The sequence below is a fragment of the Neomonachus schauinslandi genome, chromosome 10 (assembly GCF_002201575.2).
Source record: "Neomonachus schauinslandi chromosome 10, ASM220157v2, whole genome shotgun sequence".
NCBI lineage: Eukaryota > Metazoa > Chordata > Mammalia > Carnivora > Phocidae > Neomonachus > Neomonachus schauinslandi.
This window is the reverse complement of record NC_058412.1, coordinates 37,733,961-37,744,512: the sequence shown is the minus strand read 5'-3', so window position 1 is coordinate 37,744,512 and position 10,552 is coordinate 37,733,961. Positions and strand designations below refer to the sequence as shown.

The following is a 10,552-nucleotide window of genomic DNA, read 5'->3' as shown; positions in this document are numbered from 1 at the left end:
TAACTGAATCACCTTAAAGGCCTTATCTCCAAATACAGTTACAGTCAGAGGTACTCAGGGGGTAAGGACTTCATAGGAATTTGGAAATGGCGGAGGGTACACAATTCAGCCCCTAACACCTCTTCACTTCTTTCAAGGCTCTGTTACCTTCCCAGTGAAGCCTCTCCTGACCACCCTTTTTAAAATTGAAACATCTCCCACAGATCACTTCCTAAACTCCTCCCCTGCTTTATTTCTCTCCTTAGACTTTAAAATACTGTGATATATATGTTTTGTTTATTGTCTGTCCCCTTCTACTCCTATATAAGTTCTAATGAGGATTTGCTCATCAATATATTCCTAAATAGAGCCTAAAACAAAGCAAGGTGTTTAGTATTTGATAAATATTTGTTGAATGAATGAAAGAATTCATTCAACAGGACAGAATGGAAAGAGACAAATGGAAAGGGAGATTGTAGTTGCTGTAGATCCAAGGGGTTGATTAAGGAAGCAAGATCCCAGAGTATCCAGGAAAGCAGAGGCATGCCGTCCATGTTGAAAGTTGAAGAAGTACCCCTAAAGAATAACTTATTTTGAAAGAAAAAATAGGTGAGAGAGTTCAAACTAGCTGATCATGATTTACTCAATAAAACAGAAAATAAGATTTCCTGCCAAAGTGATATTTAGTAGATAATATAAGAAAGGTGTCAAAAAAATTAACAGGAGCTGAAAAATGATTGTTGACTATTTGTAATGGCCCATTTGAAATTAGCTAGTGTGTATAGGTTAGTGAACCTAGTCTTCATGTTTTTTTAACTTTTTCAAAAAATGATCATGGCATGAACTGTAATCTGAGCTAATGAATTAGGAGTCTGCTTGCCACCTACAATTGATGTGGAAGTTTTGTTTATTCATTTATTCATTACCATTTAGCAAGTACCATGGGAATAAGGTTGTGAACAAAACAGGCATGGTCCCTGCCCTTCTGAAGCTTAACATTTCTCTAGTTAAGGAGACCGACACTACTTTAATAATCACACATATACTTATATTATGAAAACAAAGTAAATGCCATGAGGAAAAGGCACAGACAGAAGAGCTCAGTGGTGGAAAATGCCAGTAAGGACAGTCACAGTTTATACTCAGAAAAAAACACGTGAATATTTCCATTTTGGAAAAAGAAGAGTCATAATCATGAGTCAGGTTCAGCTGACTAGGAAAAGAACTTGAAGGGGTGAAGAGAGAACCTGCCAGTTTGGGGACAGCATGGAGAGTCATGGTGGCTGCATGGGAACCCTGGACTATGAGTGTGAGTTCCTCAGGGAAGTGTAAGAGTAGCTGGAACCAGGCAGGATAGCTGATCAATAAACCTGAGCCAGGAAAAGAAGCTGATGCTTAGGTATCTGAGCCAGGGTTGCCAAGTTTAGAATTCAAATTCTAAAACTGAGCATGGTCTAGAAGATGAGCAAAAGAGGTCAGTGATTTCGAAACATAGGCTCAGACTATTAGCAGAGAAAGTCTGTACCTGGTGCTGCCTGAATTTGCCCTCTGTCAAGAGCTTTCCTCAAAGCCCCAGTAAGGGACTTCTGCTTACCTTTCACAGGCCAAGAGCATGTCAAATAGTCATCCAGAGCTAAAAAGGAAGCATACTGCCACTCTGAACAAAACTAGGGTTCTGCTGGTGAGGATGAAGGAGAGAATTTGTAATCCACACTATTGCAGTTTAATACATGTACCTATAGAAAGTGCCTGCTTGGATAAGTTTCAACAGATGTATACACCAGCCAAGGTAACAGAACATTCCTGCCATGCCTGAGAGCTTCCTTGTATTTCCTCATAGGTCCTTCTTCCACCCCAGTGCCCGGGTAATCACTGATCTGTCTTCTGTCACAATAGATTTTCTAGAATTTTTAATGTAATTGTACAGTATATACTCTTTGTGTCTGGTTTCTTTTACTAATATAATGTTTTAAAATTCATCCATGTTCTTACATGTAGCAACACTTTCTTCGTTTTTATTGCTGAGTCGAATTCCATTGCCTGTTGGTATTCATTGAGATACTTCTAATCTGGGGCTATTGAAGATAAAGCTGCTATGAACCTGCATATACAAGTCTCTATGTAAGTGTAGGTTTTTATTTCTCTTGAGTAAACCCTAGAAGTGGAATTATTGGCTCATGTGGTTGATGTATGTTAAATTTATATGAATCTGCCAAACAGTATTTGTGCTCTGCCTAGATCAGTCAATCCCCACGTGAAGGTTGTGAGGGTATAAATTTTTGTTGTTTTAAGCCATTGCATTTGGGGATGATTTCTTACACGGCATTATTATGGCAACAGTCAACTGATACAGCACTGTATATTTTACTGTGGTGGCAAACTCTGTTGGGTGCCCACCCATATAAATTCTTCCCTTTGTAAATGCTTTGACTTGCAATATCACTAAAAAAGACATAAATGTCCAATAAGCCAAACCATGTTCCAAAGTGGTTTCATTTTATACCCCTACCAGTGGCATATGAGAGTTCTAGTTCTTTCATATCATCAACAACATTTGATATTGTTAGTCTTTTAATTTTTGTTTTTCTAGTGAGTATGTGGTGGTATTTCTTTGTGGTTTTGGTTTGCATTTCCGTGTCGACTAATGATTTTGAGATTCCTTTGATGTGCTTGTGTAACATTTATACATATATGGAACTCATACCCTTCACCTGGGGGGTTGGTCTAGCAAGAACATGTCTTTTTTTTTTTTTTTTTTGAGAGAGAGAGAGGGGAGGGGCAAAGGGAGAGAGAAAAGAGAGAATCTTTTTTTTTAAGATTTTATTCATTCATTCATTCTTTCACTCATTCATTTAAAGAGAGAGCAAGCAGGAGGAGGGGAGAGAAAGGGCAAGAGAGTCTCAAGCAGGCTGTACACTCAGCACAGAGCCTGACGTGGGGCTCAATCCCATGATCCTGAGATCAGGACCTGAGCCAAAAGCAAGAATTGGACACTTAACCAACTGAGCCACCCAGGCGCCCGTGGAACACATCTTCCTTAAGGCAATGGCAGAAACAGAAGAAAGATGAGTGGAAATTCGCAGGGCCTATTAAAACCTGGAGTCAGAACGGCAGCGCTGTCACTTCCATTCACATTCCGTTGGCTAAGTGAGCGTTTGACCAGGCCCAACATCAACGAAGCAGGAAAATATGCCTTGCCACTAGTGAGAGAAACTTCAAAGTCACATGACGAAGGATGTGGGCATAGGATTTCAGAGAGCAAAAATCCAATCTAGCACAAGTGCAATGAGAGTAATCAATTATATCTGTGCCTGAGTCTAGCATGAACAATTCGCCTCAAAGCAGTACACACAATGAGATCGCTCCATGTCTATTGGAACAGCTCTTTGAAAAAAAAAAAGGAGCAAGTGCCGTTGAGGATGTGGAGCAGTTGGAACTCTCATACATTGTTGGTCCAAATGCAAAATGGTAAAACTATTTTGGAAACATTTTGGCCACTTTTTATACAATTAGACATACACTCACCATATGACCTCACAATCCCATTCCTAGGGTTTTACCCAAGAGAAATGAAAACATATGTTCCCACAAAGACCTATATGTGAATGTTTATAGCAGCTTCTCTCATAATTGCCCAAACTGGAAACACTGATGTCTATCAACTAGTGAATGAATAAACAAATGGAGTATAGCCACGTGATGGAATACTACTTAGCGATAAAGAATTGCACCACACATACATATTTCAAACCGCTGCTTTTATATGTCTGCTAACATCCCTGTGGCCAAAGTACGCCACACAACCAAGTCCAAAGTAAAAGGGCAGGGAAGTGGAGCCATCACAGCAAGAGGCCATGGCTATAGTGGGGATGTGTATTGCTACCACAGGGGAGAGAAGATTTGTGACCAGGCTTTAGTCCACCACACCCATGGTGAGTATTTGTTCCCTTATCTGAGTGACTTGAGTCTAAAGAAATGCCTTGAGGCTTCACCAGGGTAGTAACTGATAATTATCAACTTCTGAATTTACATAGTTGGGTCTAGTCCTGGACAGATACAGATGATCCTTTCTGGTCCCCTTGGAGATCTCTCTAACAGTGGGATCTGCAGGCATGTATGCATAAATGCATGAACAAATCCCTACGTACATACCCACACACGTGCTATGTGTGTGTGTGTACGTGTCCAGTTATATGTGGTCTTCCTCCAAAAGAAGTTGAGTCTCAGAGATTTTCAGAGGCCAAACTCTTAAGTAGAAAAAGGATTTTTCCTAACTGCTCTATAAATTGCAAAGAATCCTATTTCATAATGATATCAAGATTTTACATTATGCTGAGAGATATCAGTGCCTTTTCTTCAATCTTACCTTTTCATGATCAAATGCCTGTGGGCCTGGCAAGAACAGGAAAGCAGCGAGCATTCCCTTAAATGCATGAAGACCCTTGCACTGGAAAATTCTTACTCAAGGGCTTCATTGCTTTTATTTTCTATCTGAAGGAAAGGGAGGGGGTAGTTTTATATGTAATTCTTCCAATTTAAGGCAAAAGAGAGACATTAATCAGCACTAATTTTGGAATGCCAAGTGTGCTCTGGGACAATCTGTGTGCTCATGTGGTTGATGTATGTTAAATTTATATTTACTAATATAATATTAGTGTGCTCTGGGACAATCTGCTTCTTCCTGAATCTCACAGTGTCTGCTGTGGTCATTTGTCCCAGACACCCTTCTGTCACTTGCACCAGGGACTTTCTTGGGTCACTTACACCAGGGGCTCTCTTTGGTAGCTTGGTTCTATTTTTCTATAATGTTATGCCTCTTTTTTCTATAGAGAATATTTATACAAATTTACATATAAAAAAAAAAATCTAGGGACACCCGGGTAGCTCAGTCGGTTAAACGTCTGCCTTTGGCTCAGGTCACGATCCCGGGATCCTGGGATCGAGCCCCACGTTGGGCTCCCTGCTGAATGGGGTGCCTGCTTCTCCCTCTCCCTCTGCCGCTCCCCCTGCTTGTGCTCTCTCTCTGTCTCTCTCTCAAATAAATAGAAAATCTTTAAAAAAATCTAAGCAACCAGGTAGCAATGAGTAAACACAAATGCAAAGTATCACTTTATTTCACTAATCATAGATGAAATCATTTCTCTCCTGGGGCCACCAATATATTCTTTATGGTCAGCAAGTACAGAATAAAATATTTTTAATTTTGTGTTTTTATTTGGATGATAATTTTTTTTAAGATTTATTTTATTTATTTTAGAGAGAGGGGAGGGACAGAGGGAGACAGGCAGTCTCACGACCCTGAGATCATGACCTGAGCCAAAACCAAAAGTTGTATGCTTAACTGACCACGCCACCCAGGTGCCCCTGGATGATAATTTTTTAAATAAAAATTAAATATAATTATTGGCTCACCTGGCTAAACTTCTTAGACATTCAGGCTTAAGCTTGCATTTGTGTTTATTGAATTAGCACCAAGTAATACTATTTTGATTTTCATAAACAACAGAGAAAAAATAAGCTGCATATTTATATATGAAAGATTCATTCCTGTCAAAAAACAAAAGACATGGTGTCCTCTGAGAGCGAGTGTTCTACATGGTTCAAATAAAGAAAAGTGGTGGGAGAATCAAATCCTCACACCACACATAATTTTATAAGGGGCCAGACTGAAGACTGTATCTTAGCTGTCAATATTTGAACAACTGCTTCCAGCTCTGATGTAAGAGCTGGTTTTAGACCAAATATCTCACTGAGAATGACGGTAAATTAGATTTTTTTAAAAAACAAAACTTCAAAGGTATCAGAGAGCAACCAAGGCATCTAGAATTCAAAGGGCTAAGAATAAGAAAGAAAGAAAATATAATGAGATCAGGGTAACATTCTCCATCATTCCCTGCCTGAGACATTTGCTGAATTATAAGCAAAAAAGTGCAGGGACTAGAACCCAAGCAGAGAAGTACCTCTCAGGGAGCTTTGAGGAGTCTCAGGGCTACCAGAACAAAATGTGGAGTTCAAGGCTAGAAAGAGAGCCAGGATTGGAAGGGCTCGCATCCCAGAGAAAAGAGAATTATTGAAAAGTGAGCTGATATTCCAACTCCTTTTCCCACCAAGGCATTTGCTGATTCCTTAGCCATGCACCATGCAGGTAAGAGATCAGAAGCCCAAGCAGAAAGAGGCAGATAACGAGTGAAACAGTCTCATTGGGCTGGAGAGTCAAAAAGTGGAAGTGAAGGCCCAGCAAGGAGTTGGAGCTCTGAAAAACACCTCCAGTTGAGACTCTAGACACACAACAAAGGGAAATAAGGACAAAGCGGAAACAAATTTGCCTTAAAAAAAAGTGTCAAAATATTGTATTCCCTAATTGGATTAGGGTGACCTGCCCCTACTCTTTCTGCCAGAAGAAAGTTAAATTATCTCCGGAGAAGGAAAGCATTATATAGAGCTTCTACAATTATTCATACACAGTGTTTAGCATTTAAACAAAAACTTACAAATTATGCCAACAAACAGAACCAAGTGACAGAAAATCATAAGAAAAACACAGAAATAGATCAGATCCACAGGAAATTGAGATATCGAAGATATCAGACACAGGCTATAAAATAATTATGATTAATATCCTAAGTGCATTTGCTTCCTCCATGTCATTTCAGGGTTTGATAAATAGTTCATTTCTTTTTTTTTTTTTTTTTAAAGATGTTATTTATTTATTTGACAGAGAGAGACACAGCAAGAGAGGGAACACAAGCAGGGGGGGTGGGAGAGGGAGAAGCAGGCTTCCTGCCCAGCAGGGAGCCCGATGCGGGGCTTGATCCCAGGACCCTGGGATCATGACCTGAGCCGAAGGCAGACGCTTAACGACTGAGCCACCCAGGCACCCCAATAGTTCATTTCTTTTTTAGCACTGAGTAATATTCCATTGTCTGGATGGACCCCAGTTTATTTATCCGTTCACCCATGGCAGGACATCTTGGTAGCTTCCCGGTTTTGGCAATCATGAATACAGCTGCTACTAACACCCATGTGCAAGTTCTTGTGTGGACATAAGCTTTGAATTCCATTGGGTAAAAGGTAAGAGTTTATTTAGTTTTGTAAGAAGCCAGCAAAGCGTCTTCTGAAGAGCCTACGCCATTTGCATTCCCACCAGCAATGATCTAGAGTTTCTGTTGTTCCACATCCTTGCCAGAATTTGGTATCGTCAGTGTTTCGGACTTCCGCTGCTGTAATAGATGTGTAGGGGTATCTTGTTTTGATTTGCATTTCCCTAATGACACATAATTTGAGCATGTTTTTATATGCTTATTTGCTCTCTCTACATAGCAAATAGGTGTTTGTTCAGGTCTTTTGCCTATTTTTTTATTGAATTGTTCTTTAATTGTTGAGTTTTAGGAGTCCTTTGCATATTTTGGATAATAGTCCTTTATCAGATACATCTTTTGCAAATATTTTCTCCCAGTCGGTGGTAAAGTCAACTTTAAGGTAAGAAAGATTACTAGAAATACAGGGGGAACATTTTATAATCATAAATGGGTCAGTCGCTCTCTCTCTGTCCCAACATGGCAGCCCCAGCAAAAAAGAAGAAGAAGAAGGGGGGGACTATCTTCCTAACAGACTTTCTGGTTGAGAATGGGATACTGGTGGAGGAAGCACCTAAGTCCCTGAACCAGTCATCTGGGCTGATGAAACAGATAACCTGGAAGGAGATGTTTCAGCCACTTGGCACAGTACTGATGACCATGTGTATAGGACTCCTCCAGTTGACCATTCTATCCTGCCTCTGCTCCATGGGCTGCTCAGGAACCCAATATCGAGCAGATCTATCTTCCCAAATTGCCACCCTCACTGCTTTTCTAGGGAACGTGCCCTGTGCTGTGACAGAAGACTCTGTTAAGGAATTCTTTGGACGATTAAATATCAGTGCAGTACATTTACCACGTGAACCCAGCAACCCAGAGAGCATGAAAGAATTGGGTTATGCTAAGTTTGAGGACCTGAGTTGGAATTCCTTGCTCAGTGCCCTGAGCCTCAAATGAGGAGTCTCTAGGCAACAGGAGAATCTGAGTGGACCTTGCTGCTCAAACACAGGATAAAAGCAGGAATGATCATTTTTCTGGTGGAGATAAAAATCAGGATTCTGACAAAACAGATGCACACTGGAGGGCCCATCTTGAGACAGACAGCTTTGATGACTACCTGCCTAGAAGAGGTGATGATAGCTTTGGAGACAAGTGCCAGATTGTTATGATTCTGGCCAATATCATAATGGGCATTGGGATGTGGTACCATGATGGCCCACAACAGGATATGGATTGATACGGGGGCTGGGATCACTGTGATGACTGAAGCAGCAGAGACTATGACAGAGGTCATGATTCTAGGATAGGCAGTGGCAGAAGAGCATTTGGTAGTGGGTACCATTGGGATGATGTCTATAGAGGAGGAAGGGACCGCTATGAAGACAGATATGACAGAAGAGATGATTGGTCAGGAGCTCTAGAGATGATTACTCTCAGGATGATTAGAGGCATGATGATAGAGGTGCCCCCAACAAACCGAGTCTAAAGCCTTGGAATACTTCCAAGGAGGATGGTTCCTCTGCTAGCACATCACAGCCCATTCGAGCAGCCTGTCTATGGAAAGGCAAAGCCTGATGACACAGGTGCTAGAGAAGGAGAAGTAGAAGAGTAGCTACAGAAGGGACAGGGGAAAGAAGGAACAGAAGAGTGTCAGCTAGATGAAGCAAAACTAGAATGTCAGCCTCGGGAGAGATTCTAAGCTGGCAAAATAAAGAAACTCAAGAAACGGAACAGTTGAAGACAGGAAGTGAGTCATCACAGGCTGGGACCTCAGCCCCCCCAGGCAGAAGTGCACCAAAGAGAGAGCATGAGAAGTCTCTAGAAAATGAAACACTCAATTAAGAGGAAGACTGTCACTCTCCAACTTCTAAACCTCCCAAACCTGAACAGTGTCTAAAGGTAATGCCAGCTCCTCTACCAAAGCAGAATGCTTGGGTGCAGTGAAGTTCTAGCCCTCCTGTTGGATCTCAGAGCTCAGACACAGAGCAGCATCCCCCTACAAGGGGTGGGGTAGTTCCTGCTCAACCGTCTGAGAAAGGACCAGCAGGGAAAGAAGAAAATTCAGTGTGTGGGATGAATGCCCAAAAGGTCAAAGTGGGAACTCCAGCTGTAGTTCAGGAGATGAGGGAAGAAAGACCACTGGAAGGAGTCACATAGGAAAGATGGCAAAAGAGGTCAAGTCCCCTGATCTGAACCCGAGACAGAGAACCTGAAGAAGACCTGGCCTCCAAGTTCAGTTCCCAGTTCGGTTCTGCAAGTAGGCATGCTGCTGTCTCCGTTGATAGTGGAGATGGCACCGAGGGAGAAGATTACATGGAATAGATCTCTACATCCTGTGCTTCCTCCTGGTCTCACCACCCTGGAACATTCAAGAGCAAATCAAAACTCTATCCAGAAAAGATAAATTAAAACTCACCGTCTCCTGGGGAGAAAAAAAAAAAAAAAAAGAGGATCAATCTACTAGGATGATTTAATAGTTCTGGGACTGGAGATTTTCTGGAACTTGTTTTAAAACAGAAAGTCCTATGCACACTGGGATATGTTTGTCACCTTTTACAGTGGCAAAAGACCAGGGAGCCTGAATGTCAAACTAAGCAAAGTCTTCCTTGCAGTCTCTGGTTTGCTGCATCTCCTACCCTTCCACCAACACAGCTTCAGCCCTGCTCACAGGCACAGGAGGTGCCTGCCTGCCGCCTCCCCTCTGCAGCCACATGGCCAGTACATCTACCATCCCGGTAGTCAGACTCCATCTTTCTCAAGGATTTTGTATTCAGAAGAGGGAGAAAGTATAGCCTTTTACTGCTCAAAAAAAACAAAACAAAAACCAAAAAGTGTGAAGGAAACAAATATATAGATACATATTTCTGTATCTCTGTCTCTATATCTCTGGAAGAAGAAAACTGGTCACAGGGTTGCCTCTGGGAAAACAGAGTGGCCAAGGCATGAAGGTGAGAGGATAGGAGGGAGAATTTTTCCTTTTTTAGCTTATTTATTTATTTATTCACATACTATTCACCTGTTTAAAGTGTACAATTCAGTGGTTTCTAATATATTGACAGATTTGTGCAACCAGGAGTGAGACTTTTAAATATAAAAAAGTCTTTTGTATCTTTTGGATCAGGAACCATGATAGTATATCAATAACTACAATTGAAATTAATTAATTAATAAAAACAAAAAAGTTGCTATTACCCTTGTGGTCTGTCACATAATCTGTAAGGAGCACATAAACTGACTTCAGTGTTTTCCCCTTGTTTCATACATTCATTCAATTTTCTTTTTTTTTTTTAAGATTTTATTTATTTATTTGAGAGAGAGGGAGGGAGAGAAAGCACCAGCAGGGGTGGAGGGAGAGGGAGAAGCAGACTCCCTGCCGAGCAGGGAACCTGATGTGGGACTCCGTCCCAGAACCCCAGTATCATGATGAGAGCCGAAGGCAGACTCTTAACTGACTGAGCCACGTAGGCACCCCATTTATTCAATTTTCAACACATATT

General features: G+C 41.2%; 1 pseudogene; it reads left to right on the top strand.

Moving 5' to 3' along the window:
* The first annotated feature begins 7,535 nt into the window (after positions 1–7,535).
* Positions 7,536–9,377, top strand: LOC110587416 (annotated as a pseudogene).
* The last annotated feature ends 1,175 nt before the right edge of the window (positions 9,378–10,552 follow it).